Consider the following 27,099-nt stretch of genomic DNA (forward strand, 5'->3'; position numbering starts at 1 on the left):
GCATACAACTGGTCAAACAATTTTCTGATGCAGTGGTTTTCTAGTAGAAAATAAGTTTTGTTCAAAATTAAATGCGTCAAGAAATATATCAATTGTATGAGCTATGTATTAGAGAAATGTTAAAACAAATCATTGGGACATTCCAATTTCATTTTACTAATGTCTAAATGTTTAGTTTCAGCTCTCTTTAACTTTTCTTGCTTACCTTCAGACTATTAAGTTATTAATTTTAGTGTTACGTTTTGACATTATCGAAATGCAACATTTTACCATTATACAATGAAAATATTTTGGAATTTCCATTCACAAAAAAGTTCCATGATGAGAATAATTTTTTTAAATGACCGTTTCCTGCAAAATGTAAATTCCATGTTCTGATCTGCTCCATTTATACACAATAGTAATTTATCATTTTTCAGAATTATTACACTAAGATAGCAAACGCCTGTATGGGAAGTTCTGAGCTGAGTGATGAATGTGTGTGGCAAATGCTCTTAGATTTATTTGCTTTATACAAATGAAGAGCTTAGTCCCACAGGACCTCTCTACACAGAGTTCCTGCTAATAACGCTAAAAACGGATTATGCAGTCCTTATTCATATAAATAGCCCAATTGGGAGTTCTTCTGCCAGAAGTCCATGCACAGATGAGGACAGATGTTTCTTGGCTGTCTTATAAAAGCAACAGGAAAACTAGAAGAGTGGGTCCGTGCATGTAGAGATATGAGGGAAATATCTTAACTGCTGTCTGTGAAGTACCCTTAACTTGGACAGGAAGGTTTTGGGGGGGAAGAGGGGGTTGAGTAAAGGTAGGGCCCTGATGTCAGTTTAAATAGTTTTCCTTTGCTCAGACATTTATAGCAGCACTGGGGCTTGCCAGCACCTCATCCCTTTCCCACAGCATTTCAGTAAATGTTGCCAGTCTGAGTGTCTTGCCCTCCCCCTACCTTTCTCTCACTAACAAAGAATTATCAGCATTTATTACAGTGTCACCTGAAATGGATTACAGCTGTCCCAGCAGCCAGAGAAGCATGACTTAGCAGCCTCCATCACTCTTGTACTGTAGTGATGTTTAGAGACTACAGCTGAGATTTGGAGCTCTATTGTTCAAGATGTTAGAGAGGCACACGCAGTATGAAGGACAATCCCTGCCTTAAGGAGGCTTGCTATTAGGGGTGTGTGAAGCGGGCTCTATTTGATTCAGATTTGGATTCAGCCCAAATCAGGGACAGTGATTCGATTTGTTGATTCAGATCACTGTCCCTGATTCAATTAATCTGAATCCGAATCTGAAGATTTGATGCTGATTCAGAGAATCAGCAATTTGGACATAGACACAGCTTTAGATGTTTTTTCTACATACCTTGAGGTAGCAGGCACAGCTCATGATTGCTGCGATGCTGGGGCGCATGGAGCGTCCCACAGGAGTGCGGGGTGGCCTCCGTATACTTGATGGTCCACTTCTGGGTCTGCCAGGGAGCATGCTGTTGGGCCCCCCCCCCCACTCCTCCCTGGGTTGGCAATCAGCTGCACGGGGACCCCAGGTCCACCCCCCCCCCCCGACCCAGAAGGCACCAGACACCGAGGTGTGGGGAGGCCTCCCTGCGCTTCTGGTCTACTTCTGGGTCTGCTGTCGAGTGCCCTGGGGGGCCCCCCTGCGCTTCTGTGGGATGCTCCATTTGCCCCAACATTGCAGCATTCATGAGCTGCCTGCTACCTAGAGGTATGTAGAAAAAAACATTTAAAGCTGTGTCTATGTCTGAATCTCCAAATCTTTCTGAATCTCTCCAAATCGGTTTGGAGGGTATTGATTCAATTCAGAGAGATTAAAGGATCCTCTGATTTGACTTGGATTTGGAGATTTGGCCACCGAATTGGGCTGAATCTCTGCAGAATCAAATTGGGGACTGAAGCTTCACACAGCCCTACTTGCTATTTAAATAGACACCTGGTGCATCTACACAAGACACTTACTATGCAGTAGCATAATAGATTTCATAGATTTCATAGACATCAGGGCTGGAAGGGACCTCGGGAGATCATTGAGTCCAGCAACCTCCCCAAAGGGCAGGAAGTCAGCTGGGGTCATAGGATCCCAGCAAGATAAGCATCCAATTTACTCTTGAAGGTGTTCAATGTAGGTGATTGAACCACCTCTGCTGGCAGACTGTTCCAGACCTTGGGGGGCTCGGACAGTAAAGAAATTCTTCTTTATGTCCAGCCTGAAACGGTCTTGCAGGAGTTTGTGACTGTTCAACCTCGTCATCCCTTGGGGCGCTCTGGTGAACAAATGTTCCCCCAGATCCTGGTGGTCACCCTTGATAAACTTATAGGTGGCCATCAGATCACCCCTGAGCCTGCGCTTTTGCAGGCTAAAGAGTCCCATGGCTCTCAGCCTGTCATCGTAAGATCTGTTTTCCTGACCTCTGATCGTGCGCGTGGCTCTCCTCTGGACTCTCTCAAGCTTCTCCACATCCTTTTTGAATTGTGGAGCCCAAAACTGGACGCAGTACTCCAGCTGCGGCCTCACCAAGGCCAAGTACAAGGGGAGAATGAAGTCCCGGGATTTGCTCGAGAAGCATCTATGGATGCAAGCCAGCGTTTTGGTCGTTTTATTAGCCGCAGCATTGCATTGCAGGCTCATGTTCATCTTGTGGTCAATGGTGACCCCCAAGTCTCTTTCTTCTGTAGTGCTATCCAGCGTAGCACTGCCGAGCCTATAAGGATGCTGCAGGTTTTTCCTCCCAAGGTGGAGAACCTTGCATTTTTCGGTGTTAAATACCATCAGGTTCTCATCTGCCCATTTGCTGAGCTTGTCCAGGTCAGCCTGGATCACCCACCTGTCTTCTGGCGTGGATGCTTTGCCCCAAGTTTGGTGTCATTGGCGAACTTGGCCAGTCCACTCCTGACTCCAGTGTCCACATCATTAATGAAGATGTTGAACAGTATGGGTCCAAGGACAGATCCTTGAGGGACCCCACTGGTCACAGGGCACCACGATGAGTGACTGCCATCAATCACAACCCTCTGGGTCCGACCACGAAGCCAATTTCCCAGCCAGGGGATTGTGGTGGAGCCAAGGCCGCAACTGGCCAGTTTGGCCAAGAGGTGATCATGGGATACCAGATCAAAAGCTTTTTTGAAGTCAGGATATAGTAACAGTGTGCAGTAGGGTGCTGATTGAAAACTGTGCTAATATGCTATTGTGCAGTGTTATTAAGCTATTGCTCAGTAAGCATCATAAAAAGCCTGTGCCAGTGCTACTGCACAGTGCAAGTACTAAGCTAAATGCACAGTAACTACTGTACGTTAATGAATGTGGAGATGCGCCCACTGTAAAGGTAACTCACCCATAGTCAACATAACAGGTTAGAAGCAGAGTTAGAAACAATACTCAAGAGTCCAGTCTACCAGCCCACAAGCCCTATCTCTATGTTGCTGGAGACAACACTATTGTTCCAGCTGATATGCAAACCCAAATCCCAACCTCATGAGCTGGAAAAAATGGAGCAACTTTGACAAAAGTGGTAGATCCTGTTTCTCTCATCAGCAGGAGCAGCTTTCAGATCTTGAACCTTCTGGTTTCACCCCAGATATCTATGTTTGGACTCTGCCCCCATTCCAACCCTGTTCTGGTAAACAGTGTTTCAGTCACACTCTTCAGTCTCCTTGCTGTCTTTCTCCATTGCAGCTTCTCTCAGTTCTCCTCATCCTGGTTCCCTGTCCAGCTTTACCCACTCCTCATCACATAACCACATAATGGCTAGAAAGTTGGGCCATGTGGTCTGTTCCAGCTGTAGAGCTGATGATATAATCTAAAATATATTAGTTAGTATGTAAATTCCTAACAGGAGTATGCATGCTAAGAATTATTGCTGATTACCTAGTTTGTTGGCTCTTCCCCTGTGGTTTGGGAGATGTAGTTGTTGCAGAGTTTATTACAACTCTGAGGTTATGTGAGACAACTCTTCCTAGCCACCAGGGAAGACCCCCACTTCCGCTCATTCATGTGAAACTCTTTAGCTCACAGCTCACTGAACATAGTGTTTGGCTCATCCAGGGCTGAGCTGTGGAGCAGCCACAGTGTTATAAAAGATGCACAATAAGGTCATTATGAACCTTACAAAACAGGTCAAGTGCATTCTCCAATAAATGAATAATTCCTCCTCCCTTATTTTCTTTAACTATAATTGGGTGTAAGGACAGGTGGAATTCTCTAGGGGACAGGGTGATTTAATAGCTACTTTCCATCCCTAATTACTAGCATGCTATGATTTCTAGGCACATTTCTGTTTCTAACAGTACAATATCCTTAAATCATCTTACATCTTCCCCTCCTTTATCCCAAGGCAATTAGAGTCACTGTAAAGAGTGCAGTTGCACTTACTATGCTCCAGATGGCTAAAATCATCATCTCTCTTTTAGGGGTGGGGAAACAGGAGCCCAAGATAAGGCAACAGCATAGCTAGAAACAATAGTCTCCAAGCCTGTGGAATTACAAGCTGATGTCCTAGCACCTAAAGCACAAAGCCTCCTCTCGCTTAGATTGTTCCCTGAGCACCTAAAGTGCAGGGGACTGAAATTGCAACGAGTATGGTTTTCATTTTCACATAGAAGATGGAGGAAGTGAGACGAATGATAGCCTCACTGGGAACAGAGGAACAAGGATCATCAGGAATCTTGTGAGAAGGGGATTCTGTAGCGGGTGCCTCCTGGAGGAAGTTCAGGGAGACATTAAGGAAATCAGATCCCTCCTAAGTGGTTCTTTAATTTGCTGTAGCACTATGTAAGTCTAGTGCTGGAAAAAAAAGATTGGGGAGGAGAAGGCTGGGCTTTCAAATAGGTGCCAGAACAGTTCTTGTGGAACCTGCCTGCTTTGTGTGATCAGATTAACCTACTGACACAAGCCAGGTGGAGAGCCAGAAGAAAACCTTGGAGACTGAACAGACTTTGGAAAGGCCTGTGCAGCTGTGTGAAGACAAGTCTCATAAAAGAAAAGCAGCTGTCTCAGTCAGACAGGAAAGCCTCTGAATAAGGGTGACCAAGGAGGGGAAGAAATTTGGTTATGGACAAGGAAATTTCAAACCAGAAGGATAACATGCAAGTGCAAGTTATATTTCTCCAAAGAAATGGAGAAGGAAAATCTGTAGGTGATATATAACAAAGGTTTTGAAATTATCCAGGTGATTGTGCTGGTGAAACACAGCACAATGTGCCAAAATAACACCACAGTTGTCTACTTCTCCAACAGCTGAGGAACATCATCTTTTGCTACCAAAAGTCACCCAGGGCCAGATTGATCAAGAGCAACATGGCACCTAAATGGAATATAGGCGGAATTTAGGGACATTTTTATATGGGCTCTGGGATGCAGTGCCAGGCACTTCAATAAGCGATCTGTGCTAGTTAAAAGCGCCTGTGCATCACGTGCATCCATGTCCCTGTCCTGAAAAAATGGTGTTGGGGCACTTTGAACTAAAGCTCATTGAACTTGTTTTATTTTAAAGCACCTCCCTGCCATTTTTTCAGTATGGGGGATGCTGATACATGCGATGTGGAAGACTGCCAGAGTGCGTCAATTCCCGTGCTCTAGCAGACTCAATCAAGTCTGCTCCAGTGTGCTTGATTTCCAGTATTGGTGATGCGTAGGGGGTGCCATAGATACACATACACCCCTGATGATTGGCCGTGCACCCCGCAGAAATGCCAGCTGCGAAACTGGAAGTGCCAGCAGAAGTGCACTTCTGGTTTTGCTGCTGGTGGTTTCGGGCTTGGCGATCGGCTTCTGGGAGGCCCCTGCCCCCCTGGTTGGCTATCAGCCGCTGGGGGAACCCCCCCCATTGGCAATCTGGTGCCCCCCCCCAGACTTGGGAGGCACCAGTTGCCCATGATTTCCAGCACGTCTGTAGGAGTAGGTGCCTAAGTCATAGATAGTAATCCAGACTGACGCTGCTCCAACAGCTACAATAGTGCTCAGGTGTCTCAGTGCATTAGTACCTCCAGTCAGGCCTGAAAAGAGTCCTAGGTACTTCCACTTAGGCTTTGATCCAGTTCAAGCAGGTATATATCTAGTAGCCCCTTATGCTTCACTGCAGTCCAGATCGGAACTGGAGAACTGCATAAGTTCCCTCTAAATCTCCAGTCTCTTAGGCATTTGAAGAGGATGTCTAACACACGCCAACAGCACTAAATTCAGCATAAAAATGCATCAGACTCGGTTATTTTCTCACTCAAGATTTCATAGCTGCATAGTGGTGGGTAGTGCTCAGCCTTTTGCTTAGAAGCCTACTGGTTAGAGCCCTTGTGCAGGCAGTGCAAGACCAGGGTTCTAGCCTTTCCTCAGGCTGGGGGGGTGGCATTCAAGCCCGTGTCTTCTGCTTACCTCTGGAATGACCTAAACACTGGAGCAGGCGAAGTTCAGACTCACCTCTGTGCTTAGGGTGTCCTAGGCTAGGGATAGACGTTACACATAAACCGGTTTAAGAGATCAGAAACTGGTGTAAACCTGTAACGGAACAGATGTTTGGTGCACATAAACTGGCTTTCAAAATGGTTGAAACTGGTTTAAGATAAACCCGGTTGAATGTAGTACCACACATAACTAATTTAGGACAAACCAGGGCCTGCTTGGCTTTCTACCCCGCTGGCCACTTGTGTTGCGGGGATGTGGCCAAAGTCAGCCCAGGTAGCGCCTCGGGTGAAGGGGGGCAGGGAGGGGGATTAAACACCTCTGTCTTCCCTCTCAGGCATGGGCACGGGGACCCCAGCCAGGGTCTGCCCAGCTTTCCACCCATCTGGCCACTTGTGCAATGGGGTGGGGAGGGGGGTGGCCAGGGCTGGCCTGAGCAACACCTCAGACAAAATGGGGGCAGGGAGGGGGATTAAACTCCCCGTCCCCCTTCTCAGGCTTGGGGATGCCAGCCAGGGTTTGTCCAGCTTTCTCCCCCCCGCTGACCACTTGCACAGTGGGAGGCATGGCCAGAGCCAACTGGGCCAGCACCTCAGGCAAAGTGGCGGGGGGACAGGAAGGGGGATTAAATGCCTCTCCTCTCAGGCATGGGAACAAGAACCCCAACTGGGGTCTGCCCAGCTTTCCCTCTGGTAGCCACTCGGGGGCCAGTGGGGCAGAAAGCTGGGCAGACCCTGGCTGTGGTCCATGCCTGAAAGGGGAGATGGGAAATTAATCCACCTCCCTGCCTTGCTTCACCTGAGGTGCTGCCCTGGCCAGTGTCTGGTCATGCCTCCCACCCCACCTCAGGGACAAACTAGGCAAGAGCTGCTTTCCCCTTTCCCCTCCAGGCAGACTTGCAAATTGGTTCAATCTACACAGGTTAGACTAGCCTGCAAAGAGCGAATCAGTTCAGGCTTTTGAAATGTCTGTACTTAGCCTTACTGGCTAGCATAATGCCTAGGCCCCTAGATTGCCCCTTGGAGGCACCTCACTCTCTAATTTATTCTATGGGGCGGCCTGGCACCGAACTTCACCTACTGGAATTGTTTTCCTAGGGAAAAATTCCCAATTTTTAGGCACTGCAATGCCTAAGTGGGAGATTGCCTGTAAGAATGATTTGGGTCTGGTCCATAGTTGCTAGGACCATGCATTCAGGCAGCCAGTGGTTTTAGGAGTACTTGAATACTTGTTCGCTGCCAGAAGTGTAAACTATTTATGAAAGCAGAAAGGGAGTCTTCTGTAGAATTTAGGCAAGTGATCAAAAAGCAGGAATTGGCTTGACTGAAGTTTTTATGGAACTCTAAAATTTTCTTTTGGAAATGTAGCTGCAGCTTAGGTATTAGGTACAGAGTATTGTGGTGGGTCAGAGGAAGTAAGAATAGGATTGTAAATTTCTGCCTCTGCTTGAAAATTGTCCTGTTTAATGGGTTTGTAAAATGACATTAGTGCACTGTTTACATTACATTCAGTGCTAATACATTTATCACCCTAGCTAAATATAAGAAAATAATTGTTTAATGGTTTTGATCTGGTATCTTTTTTGCATGCCATTATTGCATACCTCTTTGCGTACGTCACTTACAGGTGCAGCTTAGGAACACAACTGAGTCTGTGTTTCCTGCTGGGTTGGGAGTTTTACCGTTGGTCTAAGTAGGAGCAAAGTATGATTTGTGGATATAATTTTTATAGTACTAATCTTTGTAAAAGCTTTCTTTACTGGAAAAATGGACAGCAAGCTTCTTTTGGTATCATAAAATCACTGGATTGGATGCCCCCAACAAAAAATGAAGAATAATGTAAAAATCCTTCCTAAAAACTAAGGAATTGAACAATAGCTTATGATGTTCCATAGTGTATGACTATGAACCAAAAGAAAAAAAAATCATAAACACCATCAAGTTGTTTGCAATGCTATCCATGTAACTGTCCAATCTTCTTAGTATAAGCTTTGTTTTTTTTAATATTCCCCAACTTTTTATTGTTCTTGTAACCATACGAGAGATGCTTCTGTTTGGGCCTTCCAAAACTACAGCCATTTCACTGAGTGAATTCAGTTGCACTTTTCATATACATTAAGCTGTTCACATAATAGATCTTGAGAGTGGTAGTTAGCCATGTGAGTCTGAAGTCAGGCAAAAGGCAGGGTGGCACTTTAATTCAGAAAGGCATAAGCTTTCATAGGCAAGGGCCTGCTTCATCAGATGCTGTGCTGCCATGATTAAGAAGGTTGTTATCTATGACAGTTTATGCCTTTTTGAATGAGTTAGTCTTTAAGATGCTGCCCTGTCTTTCCTTCTGCATAGATCTTGAAAGAATTGGGCTTCAAACCATAAGCTCTTTTGACAGGCAGGGATAGGTTAGCTCTGTTGTTTAAAGCAGTGGTCTCCAAAGTGGGGTGTGTGCAAGACGATCCATTGGGGTGCAGGAAGAAAATATTAGAACTTCTATTTATATTTATTTTTTGTCTAAAAAAATAAGAAAGAAATTAAGCTTTACTAATATTTAATATACGGATTGACACTGGCACCCTCACTCGGTCCATATGTCAGACAGTCACATGTCACGTATGGTACGTGAGGTACCCTGAGGGAAGAGTGGGAGTTCCATAATGCGGGGGGGTTGACAGTGGCACTCTCAGTGGTGCCCCCAATAAATATACATATATTGGGAGTGCGCGCTCAAAAATTTTTTACTGATAGGGGTGCACGATCAAAAAAGTTTGGAGACCACTGGTTTAAAGTACCTCATATGATGTTGAATATGGCAAAACAGGTTGTAATTATAGGTAGTTTTTAAATTATTGCTATGAGTTTGCCTCAGTTGTTCTCTTCAAAAGCCCATGCAGCAGTCTGCTGCTCAAGGAGAACAGAGCCTGTCCAAGGCTATGTATGGTCTGTTTCTGTTCCCAGGAGTATAGGTCCAAGTGTCAACAGGGTTAGTGGGCATTAGGTTCATTAAGTGAAAAGGAGAACAGTACACATAAGATATGTGTTTATGTAGATATGATTCTAGTATTTGTATACTTCTCTTATTAATGGAAGGGTATGGGTAGACCAGCAGCTTACTGTAGAACAAAAGGGTGGGAGACTTAGCAAATTTTGTGAAAGCTGAACTGGGGTAGCTTACCTCTGTGGTTAGCTTTCATTTACTGTGCAGTAAGAGCAGTGCATAGGAAATGCAGTTGACACATTGTAAAACCTTGCCCATTTTTACCTTGTAGCACTTGGTTTGCCTGGTCATATCCTAAGGAAGGTCTTGATTATGGGAGAAAATTGTACTGATTTAGCTAAATCAGTTTAAAAGCTAAGGGCATGAGCAGCCCTGGTGTAGCTGACATCAGCTTGTACATCAATGTAAATGAACAGAAATGCAAGTCACAGCAGTGGAGTTTTACCTCTGTTTTTTCAGGGGTAGTTCTGAACCAGATTAAGTGAATTTTCTCTAGTTTATGAGTTTGCATCATCTGTTTTCTACTTTCTTACATCAGCATAATGCCAGTTGTGCAGGTTTAAATGTTACATCTGTTCATGTCTTAATTTAGTTAAATCAGTGCAAATTCCTATATATTCATGTGGAGATTCTTTGCGAGCTTTTCTAGGCAGGGAGTGATTTGGGAATAACTATTCCTGATTAACTTTGTGTGGATGTTCTTCACCTAAAAAAAGGTGCTGTACTCCTAATTAGCTTGATTCATTTTGGAAGTAAAATCAACTAATTTGGAATAATATATTCCTACTACAGAGTGAGTATGCCTACAAGATGTAATAGCTAGTATTTATGTTCACACACCACCCTACTCCAAATTAACTTCCTTGTGTAGACCAGTTTTTATAATGATTTAGTTTAGTTCAGTTCAACACATGGTTTCCACTAGTAAACTGATTTCATGAAACTTACACAGTTTCTCAAGTGGATGATCTTAGTATTATTTTAAACTTGGCTTTGTAAATGAGGAGTGCAAACTAAGATGATAGGAGTCTGTATCAAAGAGATTTAAAGTTTTAACCAGCTTTAACTTAATTGTTTTTAAACCAATTTTATTTTTAAACCAGTGTATGGAGGATGATATCTGGAGGGGCAGAAAACATTCTTACAGTAAAAGAAGGATCTCTACATAAGGGGGTTGAACCAGCTGAAGTATATTGGGCTCTAAATGCTTAGTTATATTGATAAAATTTAACCAAAACACAAGGGATAGGTATAAACATTCAAGAAGCCCAAGGTGGAATCAATCTAAGTTGTGCGGTTTTCTGTAAGCAGTGTAGTTTAGGTCAGTAGCAAACAGAACATGCATTCGCCCTTTGCGGTGGGACAAGAGGAGCAGCAAATCTTAGACTGGTTCTGCCATTTTTAAACCAGTCTGTGTGCGGTGAACTTCTGTTCTGTGTATAGATGGGTTTCTGATCACTTATACCAGTAAAAGTGTAATGTCTGTACCCAGCTAAGATGTCAGCGTGTCCACTGGGGAACTGGGCTGCTGGATTTTACAGAGTGAAAAGGAAACTGCTTCCTCTATCCTGTAGATATATTTGCTCTTTCTTTTTTCCTTAATGTAAAACAATCTAGACTAAAAGTTCCTGTTTGCTCTTTCTGTGTGGAAACCACTAATCAGTGCTTTATCACTGTACAAGAAACTTACTCACTTGCTTTGCAAAGCATTCTTGGATGCCTGGCCTGTGAAAGGTGCTATAAACAAATCCATTTAAATGTTTTTTCCCCCTGAAAATGACCTGGACACCTTGTTTTTGCCATTGGAAATTTTTTTCTTGGGCAAGTGCCTGCCCTGAGTAACTGATCCAGTCATCCACTAAACACGAGCACCAGGGGAAGTACCTGTGCCTTCATCGTCTACATGTTCTTTCCTTTGAGCCTTTCAGTTTTTTGACAAATGGCCTTCCAGTTGTCCTTGTTTGGCTTTCCGGGTCTGCTGAGTTTGTTGTTACCCTTCTTCGTTTTCATATTAAAAGTTGAATTTAGGTTGTAGTCCTGCTCACTGCTGCCTCTAATATATGAGCTGTTACAACTGATCCTAACTGCTCGGCTGTCTGATAAATCATGTGGAGGCAGATTGTATATGTGGCTGCAGGCACTTCATTTTTTTCTCCCAGGCCAGATAAAGAGAGTCCATTGGCCTCTAGGTCTGTCAATAGTGACTAATCATGAGCTGTGCTATTAAAATGCTATCCCTCAAAATTAAAACAATTCTGGGCTGGGAAGGAACAGGCACCAGTCCTTTACCCTCTGGCACTGTTTGTGTTGCTAAGCCATTCTAGGCTATGCCCTCTATTTCATTTACTTTTTAAACTATTGCCCCCACATAAGTAAACACTTTCTAAATGGTGTGTGTGTGTGTGTGTGCGTGCATGCGTGTGTGTGTTTCTTTCTGCGGGAAGGGTGATCAGGGAAGAATCTCCACCCTAGAAAAGAAATGAATGATGGAAAAAGCATATCTTGGCAGTAATTTCCAAAAAAACAGGATAAAGTGTCGGGAGGTAATAGCAGGTGAATGAAACAACTTCTGAGGCCAAGTCATAGTGATGAGAATGTCTGTTACATACAGTAGAATAATCAGGGGAAAATGGATTGAATTGTGACTAGTAGGATTAGGTAGGACATCTCCAGTTGGTGCCATTTCTTCCCTGAACATCATTCTACATACAAATCCAGAGATAATAAATCACTTTACCTCCTACTCCACCCCCTCCCACTCTCAGCATCCTGTTTGGAATAACTTAGGATACTTCTGTCCTCTGAACTCCTGTGCCAGGTTATATTTCACAGCTCCTTACTAGCAGCAGCGTTAAGTTACCCTGAAAGATTTTAGGCACTCTTTTTGATATAACAGGCAGCAGCAAAATCTTATAGAGCGGGGTTTTTCAACTTTTTTTGGTTGGTATACCACCAGCGGCCAGTTGAGAAGCAGGGAGTCTCCTGGCCGGGGTGGGGTGGTCCCCAGCAACTGATCAACAAGTGTGGTGGGGAGTCCCCCATGCTCGGCGGTAAAACCAGAAGTGTCCCCTGGTTCTCCATGCCACTGCTGTGTATCCCCTGGGGCCTTCCCAAGTACCCCAGAGGTGCTGGCCTGGCTCTGCTGGGTGCTGTTTTCTACCCACCACCTCCAGTGGTGGCTCCTGCCCCTGCCCCTGCCCCTGCCCCTGTCAGGAAGGTGGTTGGGAGCTGAAGCCAGAGCCCTGCGTGCTGGGGCAACAGTCATCTGGCTCAACCCCTGATTTTCAACCCCTGTTATGGAGTACCCAAAGAACAAAACAATAACCAAAGAAATAAGAGAGCAATTGAAATATGAGCCTCAAAACTCCCACTTAACTGCTGCCTTATCTTGGAGGCACCAGAAGTCCATACATGTCTAGGTTTCCACCCATGGAATTCCCTGGATGCCTTAAAATCTGGCTCTGAACATGCACAGTGTACTTAAGACTCCTAGCTTATGCTCTGTCAGAAGCACAGACTACGTGTTTCTGGTCTATGGGGCTGAATCCAAAATATGTTCTTAGAGTGCACTTACTGATACCCTGCATATAACCTCCATACCCTTTTATATGATAGCTCAGTGGCTAGAATGCTCACCCAGGATGTGAGTAACCAGATTCAAATGACTCCTTTGCCTGAAAGGACTTCTAGTCACATTGCCTAATCACCAAACTAGTGGGTATTTTGGTTTGTGGATGGTGTGGTTCTCTTGATTCCTTTTGCTAAAGCTGTTCCCTTTTGCATTAAATAATGAAATATTCCTTGGGCCAGAGACAAGAGTGGAAAATTTGAGTGCAAAATCTGCCTTTGATTTGATTTTCTTTCCTTGTTTGGTTTAACTTGTTTGTTTTAGGGGGTTTTTGGCTATGCAAAATGGTCATACCTAGGCCAGCTCGGGGGCCAAATCGAAGTAATCTTCATGGGTTGAGACCATGATTATGTTCTGTATTCTTTTCTTTGGAGCTGTTTTTTGGAAGGGACAGACAGTGTAAGTTAGGCATATATAGCACTGGTAAACACTGACAGGAATTCTGATCAGTTGTATCTGGCCATAAAGGTGGTAGGTATAATGTGGGCCTTGTAGTGTTGGGTGAAGAGTATATATTATGGGGCTGTTCCTGCCATAGTTTTGCCTGCATTTACAGTGTAGGTACAAGGCAGAATCAGTCTAAGTTAGGTGGTTTTCTGTAAGCGGCACAACTTAAATCTGCAACGAATAGAACATACATTCGCCCTTGGTTGTAGGGTGGGGGGGAACTTAGACTGGGTTCTGCTATTTTTAAACCAGTTTCTGTGTGCCAAACTTCTGTTCTGTTACGGGTCTACACCACTTACCAATCACTTATACCGGTAAAAGTTTAATGTCTGTACCTGGCAAAGCTCTATAGTAGAGACATAGTGTATGGCAGCAGATGGACTTCTGTTGGGATCATTACACCATCTTCCCAAATAACATTAGCTAAAACAGCAGAAGACCTCTGCACCCAGGTAGTTTTGCCTTCAGAGCTGCATCAGCTGGGGGATAGGATTTTTTAACTTTTAGGTTTGTAGTATTTCACTTGTAAAGATTGCCTTTAGTTCCATAACACTGGAGTTATTTTTTTCAGACAAAAAGTTTATTCAGTATAAAAATGTAGTTTTGGATCAACCCAACCTATGTGTAAGTAGCTTCAAATTCAGTTTCAGCTGGAAAAAACCAAAAAAACCTATACATTTTGTGTTACCCTTTTTTAACTGAAGTGCTTGTTTGTCTTTTCATTTCAAAATGACATCTCAGTACAATAAATTAAGCTCTTTTTTAAACCAGAGAACAAGCACTTTAAAATAAAACTTGTTCTTTAGTTTTTTTTTCCTGGACGGATTATCCAGAAACCTAAAATCAGTTATTTGCAAATCCTTACATATGTGGTATATGTATGTACGTCCATGCATGCACACAGTCATAAAATTGTTACTTATGTCTTGGGGGGGGCAACATGCAGCAGAACTTGCCTGGGTGGTGTGGTCCACATTGCTCTGCATGGGGCTGAGCACCCCCGGCTTGTGCTGGGGCAGTTTGTGCCATGCTCCTGCCTACGGCCTGGCCCGGCTTGGCTGGGTGCCATTTTCTACCCCCGCCTCCTGCAGTGGCACCTGCACCTGCCCCTGTCTCTGTCTCTGCCCCTGCCAGGAAGGTGGTTGGAAGCTAAAGCCAGAGCCCTGCATCCTGGGGCAAGTGTTGCCTGGCTCAAGCTGCCCACCCATCTGTTCGGAGCAGCATGGTACAGTGCAGGAGGGTCTGCAGGCTGTTCCCAGTGCAGTTGCAGCCAACTGGGTGTTGCTGTATGCATCACACCTCCAACAGAGGTTCCTGTTCCTGGCCCCTGGTGCACTGTGCTGTTCCTTGTAGCTGGGTGGGCAGTTTCAGCTAGGCAGCTCCTGCCCCAGCGCACAGGGCTCTGACTTCAGCTTCTGCTTCAGCTCTACCTTCAGCTCTGCCTTCCACTGGAAAATGCCAGGAGCTGGAGTTGGAGACTTGCACATTGGGGCAGGAGCTGCCCAGCTGAAGCTGCCTACCTGCTTGTCTGGAGTAGTGTGGCACGATGTGGCAGATACAGGAGCCCCCTCTGGAGGTGGAGGGAGCAGAGAAGCACCTGGCAGCAGCCACATTGGAAGCTGTGCAAACTGGTCACGGGGAGTCCGGTGCAGGTTGCCCCAGCATGAGTGGGCAGGGCTTGGCTCCATGCCAAGCACTGCAGGGGCAGGCACAAGGAGGATCTAGTTACCTGGTGTGCCAGATCTGGCCCATGGGCTGTATTTCACCCACCCCGGTCTAGTCCCATATCCTGTTTCTTACTGTAGGTAGAACCAGCTGCCCAAGGAAAGATGCAGAAAACCATATAGGGAATGATAATACAATAATGTGCCAATAGAGACAGTTGTCATCTTAACCATCTCTAATTAGAGGCTGGCTCATGCCCAGAATCATGAAGGTTTACATCTCTTCTCAAATACTTGGTTTTGATTGCATTTTTAATCGTTCTTTTTGTAACCTGACAAAAATGTCAGGTTCTATTTTGATTGCTACTAAATGCAATGGGACCTTTGTTTTGGTTCAGAGCTGATGTAAATGGCAATAAATGTCACAGTCTGTCACTGTTGATATAAGCTGGTGTAATTTACATGTTGAGAATGACAGTGTCAAAATGTAGCAGTTAATACAGGGTAAAGGTAAATTTGATTGATGTATAAATATAGGTTAAAGTAGATGTTAAACCCTATATTTCATTATAGATTTTTAAGGTATTCATGTACCATGGCAATGCAGTTTAAATAGCTGAACAAATTGAATTTTGTAAATGTGATCTCAAATGATTTACAGAAATACACCTAATGTTTAGATTACAGGGCTGATTTTTGAGTTAGAAAAAGAGAACAAGAAGACAACCTCTGCCTCCAGAAGCAAATAGTGCCTTTCTTACCAAAACAATACACATCTGCTGCAGTTGAACTTTAAGTATTTCTGAACATCTGACATGGCACTTGCAGGTTCAACAACAAAATGAATGAGACCAAATTTCCCCAGTAAGATGAGCCAAACTTTACATGTAACTTGTTGCACTTTGAAATTGCCATCTCTGTGAGTTTTAGGATGCACAAAAGGTACTGTTGCCTGTTTGAGTGGGCAAGTATGTGTGTAGTTAACCCTTCTCATCCACACCTGTAATTGGCAGGAGCATTTACAAAATGGAAAAAGGTGTGTTATATGGAGAAGGGGAAAGTAGGTTTAAAATCACTGCTTTCCCTTGTAATGCAAGAGGGTTGATAGTTATGAGCAGAGATGAAGGTCCTGTCACTGTAGAACTTGGAGTGGCTAAGATGTTTTGGAGGTGGTCAGGGCTGGATCCAGAGGGGGTGTGGTAGCACAGTTGCACCTCCCCCTCCCTTTCAAACCACACTGCAGGAGTAGCAGTTGGGGGACTTTTTAAGTTGCTGAGGCAGGTAAAGATGTTTCCCTTTCCTTTCCATGCTCAGCAACACCTGCTGTCCTCTCCTGTCCCATTCTCCCCCTCCTCTGCCTGCCGTTGCCACTGTCCTTGGCTGCCATTGCGCTGGGCAAAGCTCCAGAGCTGCTCCTATCCTGCTCCCACTGCACTGGCAAACAGGCTCAGCTGAGGACAGTGGCAGATGGGTTTCCCCTCCCTGACTCTGTTCCTGGGTTGGCAGGGAACACTTGGTGGGGAGTAGCTGGGGGTGGGGGGAGCAACACTGGAGCTCCTCCCCACCACCTGGGGTCAGTAGCAGGGGAATAGGGGAAGGGAGGTGCTACTGAGCACAGGGGGAATAGGGGCAGGGGAGGTGGAGAGAGCTGGAGGGACAGATCCTTATCTGATTTGAGGTTATAAAGTCTCTGGTTGCTGCTTTCATAGTGTGGTCTTCCTGCCCTGGTCAAGGTGAGTGGCTAGGAGTGGGACGGTACAACCAGCCCTGGAGTGCCAGTTGCTGCTCCTGCACCCCACTTTACAAAATCCAGGATCTGCCTATAGAGGTAGTGGGACAATGGGACCAATCCTCCAGTCTGTGCAAATAAGGTCTGAGGGAACCTTAAGAGACGAGATGATTTTTCTTTTGGGCTCTAATGCTCTGCCACCTGTAATGGCCCTGGGGCCATCATGGCAGCTGGGGATTACTCTGTCACCAAGGCATTCCCCTACTTCAGGGGAATCCCCAGCTGGTCACTTCACTGGTGTTTTAAGGAGAAGGAGCAACTTTATCTGAACCAAGCTCTTTATATTCCAGTTATGTGTATGCACTGAGATATAAGCATCTTGCTTGCAAAGTGCTTGATTACTGGAGAAATTGACCAGCAGAATTAGAGAGGCATAGTTATACCACTAGAGCTTGGGCAGTATAATACCTTCTGTGGACACTTCATTCTGGAATAAAAGTGACATGATTCAGTTTAATTACACCTCATCCAAAGATCGATTTAGGAGAGTCAATTGCAGGTGACACAGTCCTGCCCCTCACACATGTCAACAAGACCGAAAAGAGGTGGATTTTTGGATGTGAGGAGCCTGGGCCCATAGACAGGCAAAGTTCAAATAAACAAAAAGCGTAGGGGGAAAATGGTTTTATTTCAATAAAGATGCATGGAAATTGATTTAGCTACCTTTAAATTTCACCTTGAACAGTAGCCAGGCCCTACACACTGAGAAAATACACAGAGTGCCATTACTACATGCTGTTTGCTCAGTAAAAATCTTGCTACAGCATATGCCTGTTGGTGAGAACTCTACCTTAAAAAGTAAATAAAAGGTCTTCTGACAGTTTCTTTCAAAGTGCATAGTGTGCTGCTCTCAATTAGTTTGGATACCCTTCTGTATAGCACAGTAATTCTTATCCAGGGTGCCATAGCATCCTAAGTTGCCATGAGATGCTTTTAAGGGTGCTACAGGGTACTATGCAATATTAGCACAGTTAGGTGTGCAAATACCTGCACATCATTCACAAAATAAACCTAGAGATTTCAAATAAAAATCCATTGCATCAAATATCCAGTCTGACCTGTTGTGATCTTTCTGGGTTTTCTGCAAGAGAAAAATTGCTCTATTTTCCCCGTAGTCAAGAAATGAATAAAAGCTAAGAGCTGGCATTTTTGGAGGGGTGCCTTGAGTCGAAAAACATTGAGAATCACTGGTCTAGCAGTTTCACAAGTCTGCAGAACACCACCGTTATTTGTGCATGCTCTCTTTCTTGGTCTCCTGCTTTTTCTGAGTTGTGGTGTACTGTGGCATCTTCTCCTTTGTGAGGAAACTCAATGGATACCTAGCTGTTCAAAATTTTTCTTACTATTGGTTGTGAAACAGTTGAATTTGTTTATGGCTCTAAAGGTCACATTTGAGTGTTGCCCAAACCTTTAAAGAGCAAACTGGGCTTAGGGGGACTTTGTGGTGTGACAATCCTGGAAAAAGAAAAGGGAGCCAGTGAGAATATTTATCTGGGTCAGCAATGCAAACTTACCTTCAGTTCAGGTTTAAAAGCCTAGTCAATCATTACACATTTTTTATTATTTACCTGGTGCAAAATCCCCCCAGGGAGGGGAGGAGGGAACCTCACAGGCCGCATTCTTTCAAATTTTTAGTAGCTTGCTCAGCATTTTTGCTGTAACTCAGGAAAGTCCAGTGAAACTTATTTCATTGCTGCATTTATAGATTGGAAAGAAAGTGGAAGGTCATTGTGGCTGCAATTACAAGATGGGAATGTTTATAATACTGAATATGGCAAAGCCAGCTGGGGACTTCGAAGAGGAAGGTAATTCTCACACAGTATTGAGAAGACAAAGGTTGCATTTACACCTGGCCAGAGGGTTTAATCATCTACTATTTCCAAACATTGCAGGCTAGCAATCTGTTGTGTCCGAGATCATAAAACCTATCACAAATGGAGACAAGAGAACTGGGGCTGGATTGACCAGAGCTTATCTTTTTGGAGATGCTTTAAGAAGGACCAGCTAGGATTGGGAAATACCTGTCCAGCTTAGCAAGAAACTTATTACTGCCACTCTAGGAAAAGCATTATTAATGGAACATCTTTCTTCCATCCTTGTTGGCCTAACCATATCAAGACTATGTTGGAAGCGTGTAACTTAGTTTTCAGAAAAAGAGGAAAAGGTGGCAAAAAAAGAGGGGAATGTGTTAGCACTGCTGGTATAAAATAAGCATCACATATTCAGGAATATATGTGATATTAAAAATAGGTTACTTGAATTCTTTTGAGGAATTATAACATAAAACAGCAATGTAGGTGTGATTTTTGGATAACCTGTTATATAATTTAAGTAAAAAATGTCACCAGGAACTGTGGTTCCACTTCATACAGTAGTAACAAGACAGGGCAGGAGTTTTATTGAGCTAGATCAGTTGATAGCAAAAAAACTATTTGGAAAATGTTATTTCTAGTTCCTTCTGCAGATCACATCAAAATGAGTCAACAATCTCAAATGTTATCGGGACTGACTGAGCTGATGAGAGAAGCAGGGCTTGATATTATAAGGACATACTTATGTAGGAGTTTCCATTGATTTCTCTGCCTATTTGTATATATAAGAATGGAAGAGTGCCCTAATCTATACTTGATTCTAACTTGAAAGGTTTACCACTACAGAGAAGCTGATCTCATGGAGGACTCTGGAAGAAGGAAGATTTTTGCAGCTCGTTTGTATATTAAAGCTCTGATTCATCATAGTACTTAAGCACTTCAAGGGAAATCCCAGCCTCATTGAATTCAATAGTAGTTTTGCAATTAACTTCAAAGGGAACAGGGTTTCTCTCTTTGAATTTGGTGGAGCTTAAATATATACTGAAATGCTTTGCTGAACTGACACTTTTTTATATTTATCTTTCCACTAAGAATCAAAATAGGCTAGGATCCTTTGCAATATATCATCATTTATTTGCTTCATATAAATCTACTGCCATCCTTATAAAGGACTGGAGCAAAGCACATCATATATAGCCATATATTCACTGACTGTTCCTTGATTCTCAGTTGCTGCCTAATACCTGATAAAAGTAGTGGAGGCTTTGATGTAGTCTAGAGCTGCAGTTTTACAGAATTGCATAATCAAGGTCACTGGAAAATTACACAAAACTTTGCCCTACATCGCTTGGAAAAATGTGAAACACTTGCAGAGAAGTATCTTGCAGTAGCCAACATCATTTCCACCATGGATAAATGACACACTACAATGCTGATTTTCCTTTATTGTACCTTAGCAGCATTAAGTTAAAAAATAAATCATATAGTGGAGAGGAGGGGCATTTTTCCTTGGTAACTAGTATTATTTGCTTCATGGTTTGCTTCCAATTTACTAAATCTCTCACAGTTACTGCATGATGAATCAGGTGAAGTTGCAGAGGGATGATGATGAGGAGGAGGTTGGAATAAGAGGAAGCAATAAGATTTTGCATTTCTTAGCATTGGCTGTTTGAGGCTTTCAAAACACATGACAAGAATCAATGAGGTCAGCACCAGCTGCCCTGGAGGGGGATACGTAAGCATTATCAGGAACCATGAATGGAGGTAGAAATTGAGCAGAACTAGTTGAATTTTTTTTTAAAGATAATTTCATTATGAAGACTGATTTCACAGTTTAAAAAATCACCATTCTTTAAATGTCCCTTTCTTTACCTCAGATTGTTTCCTGTTTTTTAAAAAAACCCCTCAGAACATTAAAAAATTAGGGGATAGAGGGCTGGTGATGTCTTCACCCTTTAGTTTTATCATTTCCTTTCCTCCTCCTTTGTTTTTCTTTTGTCTTTACCTTTTTCTTCTTCCTCCCTTCCCCCCATTTTTTGCTGACAAAATATAGAAATGGGGACTAATGGGAGGAGAGGAAATATGCAGGGAAGAAAAAAAGGAAAAAACAAAAGTAAAAAAAGTTTCTAAACCAAATATGTTCAAAGCCAAAATATTTTCAATCAAAGCTTTCACAAGAAAATGCTGAATGGACTGTAAATCTGTTTTTTAACACTTTCTTGGATTTGAGCACAAATGCAAGGGGCTTTGAAGACTCACACCTTAAAGGCTCACATGGCCCTTATTCTCCAACTTGGCGGTGCTGTGTGACCCTCTGCACTCATAGTTCCTCTATGCTGCCTTTATGCACACAGGAGCCCTGACACTTCTGAAGTCTGTCCATTTGACTTCTTTCCATTAGGTATGTCCAAATCCCAGAAGCAAGATGTTGCCACCTCAAAGTGGTCCAAAACATTGTCTCAGGGCCACTCCTTGGCCCTGTGCTTTGGTTATGCTTATGGGCATGAGCTCAGGGTTGATGTGAAGGTGGCTATGTTGTCTTATTTCTAGGAGTTGGCACATGTGGATCAGGAGAAAGCAGAAGGTTTGTGCTTCATGATGGCATTGCCAGGCACTATGTGGGAGGAGTGTAGACAAACCAAAGTCACTTTGAATTACATGGGCAGAAGTCAACAATAGTAGATGATATTGATGAGTTAGGACCACTCACATAGATTGGTATCATTCTGTTAATGATCATATTTGTATGTATTTTACTTAGCAACTCTGTTTCTCACTTTTGGCATGATCAAAACAGACATACAATACACAGGTACCAGAATACTGATATATCACAATACTAAAGTGGAAAGTTTCTCTAAAGTCTCATAAGGCTAATTCTTAAAGTTAAAATGTTTTTATTCGAGAATAGCACTTTTACTGTGTAATCATCTGTTGTCTCTAATTTGTTCTTCTCTTTATGCCCATATGATTAGAACAATACTTGTTCCTAATTTGGGTCATTTCATCCAATCTCAATAGGAGTATCATTGTGGCAAGAACTTTGCTGCTAAGAGGATCAAAGGAAAAGTATGGCTGAAAGGACTTCACGAGGTAATGTAGTCCATCCTCCCCCTCTTTCCCCCTCAAGGCAGGATCTTCCCTGATTAACCCATCCCAGGCAAGTATCTATCTAATATAACCCTTGAAAACTTGCAAGAGTTGAGATTCCACAATTTATCTAGGTAGCCTCTTGCAGACTTGACCCTCATTGTTACAAAGCTCCTTCTAGGCTAGGGACAGAAGTTATATGTAAACTGGTGTGGTGATCAGAAACCCATTTAAATCTGTAACAGAACAGAAGCTTAATGCACATAAACCAGTATCAACATGGCTGAAACTGGTTTAAGATAAATGTGGTTGAATGTAGTATCAGACTTAACTGATTTGGGTCAAACCAGCTTATGAAACTTTTGTCCCAGACCCCTTCCTGGTTTAAGTTAAACCAGAGTCCCCAAGCATGCTTTGCAACCCTGGGCTGAGCTGTGCTGTCTGCTCCAGAGAGCAGGGCTGACCCCACCCCTCTGCCCTCTAGCTGGAGCCATGAGGGCTGGTTGACAAGGTGTGGGGGAGGGGGTAAGCCCTGCTGTGGATGCAGCCCAGGCAAACCCTGGCTGGGGTCTGGAGCCAGGGAGGGGGGCTAAACACCCTTTTCCCCACTCAAACTTACAGCTGGCTGCAACTGTGGACTACAAATCCCAGAGGCACCTGGAAGCAGGAAGAGGAAGTGAGGAGCAACCCTGCAGAGTTCTGCTGCTGTAATTCTGGACTACAGATCCCAAAGATCTCAGGGGCAGCAGGAAGAGGAAGTGAACACAGCCAGTGAGCTATGCCCTAGCACTCCCTAGCTTCTGGCCTGAGCCACTACTGCAGGCAAAGTTAAATGTCTGTTTGCTTCTGTTTCAGTTTAATCTGTGCGTTTTAGACTAACCTGCAGAGACTGAATTGATTCAGCTTCAGGCTTTTTCACTGTACCTAGCCCTAATTTCCAACCTAAATTTCCCCTGCTACTGCCTGAGTCCATTGCTCCTAGCATTGTTCCCTAAAGCTACAAATAGGCTTCTATCTCCATCCTCTCTATAATCGCCCTTCAGGTATTTGGAGACTATATTCAAATCATGTTATCAAGGGTAATTTGATAGCTGCTAGTATTTTTAAAATGCTAGTGTTGTAATATTTTTATTAGTTTTCAGAACAGCAATGGAGATTAACCATTTTGACATGTCCTTGCATTTCCTACTGTCCCAAATTTTTTCATTCCCGGTAGTTCTGAAAAAATATTTAATCCTTTCCTCTGGGTATTTTAAGAACTCCCTCTTTTTGTTTATTCAAGTCATGGCTGAAAAAATATCCTGTTATTGTGTTATTGCCTCTTTTAATTTGACAAGCTAAATGAACCCTCTGTTATAATTTTCAGGCCTTTTAAAGTGTTGTTGGTTTTTTTTAATCGCACAAGAGAACCTTGGGAGCAGTCTTAAGAAACTGCTTTTGCTTCCTCACTATTTTATGTTGTTTTCTGTAGATCAACTTGGCTAGGGACAGACATTCAAAAAGCCTGAGCCTGAACTGGTTAAATCTTTGCAGGTTAGTCTAACCTGGCTGGGCTAAATCAGTTTTGTAACCAGACAGATGCCTCAGAAATGCAGGCACATGCCTACAGTGGCTCAGGCTAGAAACTGGGGAATGCTAGAGCAGCCCTCCCTTCCCTTCCAAAGTGCTGCGCTGGGGGCTGGGGGTCATGGCCAGGCTCTGGCAGGATGCTTTGATTATTCCCTCCATCCTAAGCAGCCCAGCAGGGAATGCTGATCACCCCTAACTCAGCGCTTATCAACCCATTAAGGAAACAGAGCATCTCTCCATTAACTAACAGAGCTCTTCTTCCAAGGAAGGACATAAAGCTACCTGTTGATTAGCTCCAAAAAGCCTGTCTGCCTGTCATCTCCCACAGCATGGACTGTAGCCAGCATGTGGTTTGCTAGCTAATGCTGAGGTATCTGCATAAGGCAGATGGGAGTGGGGAATAATCCCTTCTTAGCAAGGAGAAGCCAGGCAGACGCTCTGTGCCTGCAAGTCTCTGGCGGAGCTCTGGCCAGGGAGCAGAGTCGGGAGGGAGGAGCTCTGCTGTGGAGTAGAGAGCCCTGCCCAGCCCAGAGAGCATGCTGGGATGCTGGGGGTGTCTGGTTTATCTTAAAACAGCAAAGGGTCTGGGTTTTTTCCCCATGAACTTTGTTGGTAAATTTGATGTGTAGGTTGGGAACCGGATTGGATGTTCTTATGGACCCTTTTAGACTGGGATTAAACTAGAAGATCCTTTTCAGTCCTATGTTCCAATGTTAAAAAATTGCTACAAGAATAAAGCAGATTGTAAGCACACTAGGAGTACATCCAGAAGTGATTTTCTCATTCCTAAGAAAAATGATACTAATCCCCAAAAAACAATTTATTAAAGACTGTGTTCCCATTGCTGCTACATCTATTTCTCCCAGGCTCTTTACTTTGCTTTGCTGGAAGGGGCGAGGCACTGAGGTAAAGCATGGAGTGTCCTTCTGTCCTATGTTTGCACAGCATCCTACACAGTGGGTTCCCAGTCCATGATTAGGGACCCTAATGCTACTATACTAAAATAACAGTAAGAAAAATAAACTGATAGCTGTTGCCAATTATAATCGGATTTTATAGTCTGTCTGATTGGCCTTAGTGTAGGAACAGGGTAGTGGGATAAAGATGGTTTTATACCTCATTAAAATCTTGATTCTGGGGCTGGCTGGAGATCAGTTTTGACCCTTGCACAGTCTAGGGCTAGCCCATGTTGCATCCAGCTGCCTGTGCTCAATAGCATGTATTCCATTGGCCAGAGATATTTCAGAAATAGTGATGACTCCACCATGTTTTCTTGCTAATAGGGAAACTCACCCTGAAGTTCCTTTTACATGGGGAAATCCTTAGAAATCTGGTTAATCGTGCTTTGTAGCCCATTTGCATCACAAGAGCAGAGCAAAGGAGATGTAGCAGGGTTGAGAATCTGGCTCACAGTGTTGATAAACTTTAGGAAATCCCATAACATGTTTATTTATTTATTTATGTAAAATGTAACTGGTCTGGCTGGAATATAATGCTGTTTATCATAGCTCTAGCACATACTGTCACCCTCAGAACATTTCCTGGATCAGCAGAACTGTTTTTAGCTATAATTTTTATTGAAATATTCTGCCTTAAACCTAGAGAGCACCAACAAAGGCTTCAGACCTGTAAATCAACAACAATTCCTAAAAACAAATCATCATGATGGAGTTTTGCCAACCTGATTTTCTGTGCTCATTCATTATTTGGTTTTCACTTTCTGAACTGATTTAAACAGACCCTGCTGTTACTGCACCAGTTGCATCCAAGATAGGAGCCTGATTTACGTTCTGAAAACATGAACTATCCAGTGGCTTAGTTTACAAAACTACAGAGAGCTATAAGGGAGTCATTCAACCCAGATCTGAACTTCTACAAACAAGGCCTTGCAGATTGTCTCTGTTTTTTCCTTTTGACCTAGTAAGCTGTTGGGAGTAACTGCAAGAAATTTGGTTTGGTGTGGCACCACTACTGCTGTGCTCTGCAGAGGAAAACCTGAGGTTAGCTTAGGCAATGAACAATAGGACAGGCCTAATTTTACTTTTCAGAAGGTGTCCTAGAACAAAATATAGGAAAGTCACAGGAATGAGCACCCGTGAAGGGCATATATTAGCTAGAAATAGCTACTACAGATCCAGAGGGTGAAGGTGGCATAAACTTGAAGCCAGTTTATTGGAAGGGGCAAGGAGGAAGTATGGATGACCAAGAGGCCAGAATCAGAAGAAACTGATCAAAGCTCTGGACGTATTTAAGTGACAATGCAATGACTGTGTCTTCTTCATTCCTGACACAGCTCTTTCATAGCAGCACATGGAAATAAAACTAGGGAAAGAGGAGGTCAGATCATAGGATTCAGAGCACTGGCTATTCTGGTCTGCTCATAAATGGCTGTGGGAAACCAATATAAATTAGAGCAGATATTGATTAGGGCATGGACAAACAAGCACATTGCAGTGAGGGAAAGGGGAATGGGCATTTTTTACTAAACTACTGCTGTGTGCCCATGTGTACATTCTTTGCCAGTGGTAAGTGAAAGCTAAACCGAGGTGGCTTACCCTATTGTATGGAAAGCTCCAGTTTAGCTTTCAGTTACTACAGGATGGAAGCAGGCAGATAGGCAATTACTGTAGAGCCCTGGACACAGTAAGTCCCTACTCCTTTTATTTATTTCTAGTTAGACAAGCTTTCAAATGCAAGACATTCTTCTTTGCCATTGTAGGCAGCAGATTTTTATATATTCCATGTTACAGTAGTATTAGGGTGATGTTGAACCCATGATGGTCCAGGAATATTTGACCAATGGCATAAGTGGAATAGTTGGACGTGTTTTTGAATGTGAGACCTTCTGACATACAGCTGATCCAATAAAAGATACCACCCTAAGAAATCATTACCTCTCCAAAATTCCTGGACCATCAGGGCTACACCACTATCATGTATCTGTGAGGAAAAAGACTTCAGCCAAAGAACTGAAAATCTTTTATTGTTCATGAAGTTGTTCAAAGACCAAATTATAGGTCTTAGGATTCTAGCGAGGTTTCTGTTGCTCTGAATGTCCACTAAATGCATGAGGAAAACAGCACTTGCATTTAAGCTTCAACGGTTATAATTTGTACTGGAGGGAAGACCAAGCTAAGCCTTTTGTCAAGTCCAGAATCAGGGAAATGCAACAGGTACCTTAAATTCACCTTTACCCTTGCTTATCAGCTGCATGTTCTGATCTGTGCCTTCTGAGACTTGAGGACCATGTGCCCTGTCAAGTGTATTTATGATCCTATCTACATTCTTAATAAAAATATAGTGGTTAATGAGAAGGATGTTTGAAGATGTTGTGCCCCAGGGACAGGCTATATTCAAGAAGAAAGCACCGAGAATTTTATGGCACTTCATAATGAAAAAGTTTTCTAATGTTTCCACTGTGCTTCAGTAGTTTAGCTATTCTTGTTGCACATTAGTATCACCAGCACTGTTGATGGACAGCGAGAGGAACACACGTAATCAACTCCATGATTTTGGCTTCTACCTGTGCAAAGAAAGCAAGACAACTATAGTGCACATGCAGGGATAGCTTCTTCCAGGCATTTTGGGTATCTGCTTACTGTTCTTCAAAGGCAGAAGCCTGGGCAGGGTGGTACCTTAGAGACTAACTGTAGTAGTATTGTATTTACAGTTATAACTAAAGCAATACAATAAAATGGGCAA

At 43.4% G+C, this 27,099-nt stretch overlaps 1 long non-coding RNA gene across 2 annotated transcripts in view; it reads right to left on the reverse strand.

The window, feature by feature from the left end:
* Positions 1-17,611: 17,611 nt before the first annotated feature.
* LOC149869145 (uncharacterized) overlaps positions 17,612-27,099 on the reverse strand; it is a 66,922-nt gene continuing 57,434 nt past the window's right edge. Inside the window, exon 6 of one of the 2 annotated variants that reach the window (XR_016441398.1) lies at positions 17,612-18,382. This is a non-coding gene — a long non-coding RNA (uncharacterized LOC149869145). Of the gene's footprint in view, positions 18,383-26,361; positions 26,921-27,099 lie in introns of those variants that run through there. The other variant, XR_016441397.1, reaches the window with a different exon arrangement.

This window comes from Crocodylus siamensis, chromosome 3 (genome assembly GCF_052110815.1).
Source record: "Crocodylus siamensis isolate JL-2025a chromosome 3, ASM5211081v1, whole genome shotgun sequence".
In the NCBI taxonomy this organism is placed as follows: domain Eukaryota; kingdom Metazoa; phylum Chordata; order Crocodylia; family Crocodylidae; genus Crocodylus; species Crocodylus siamensis.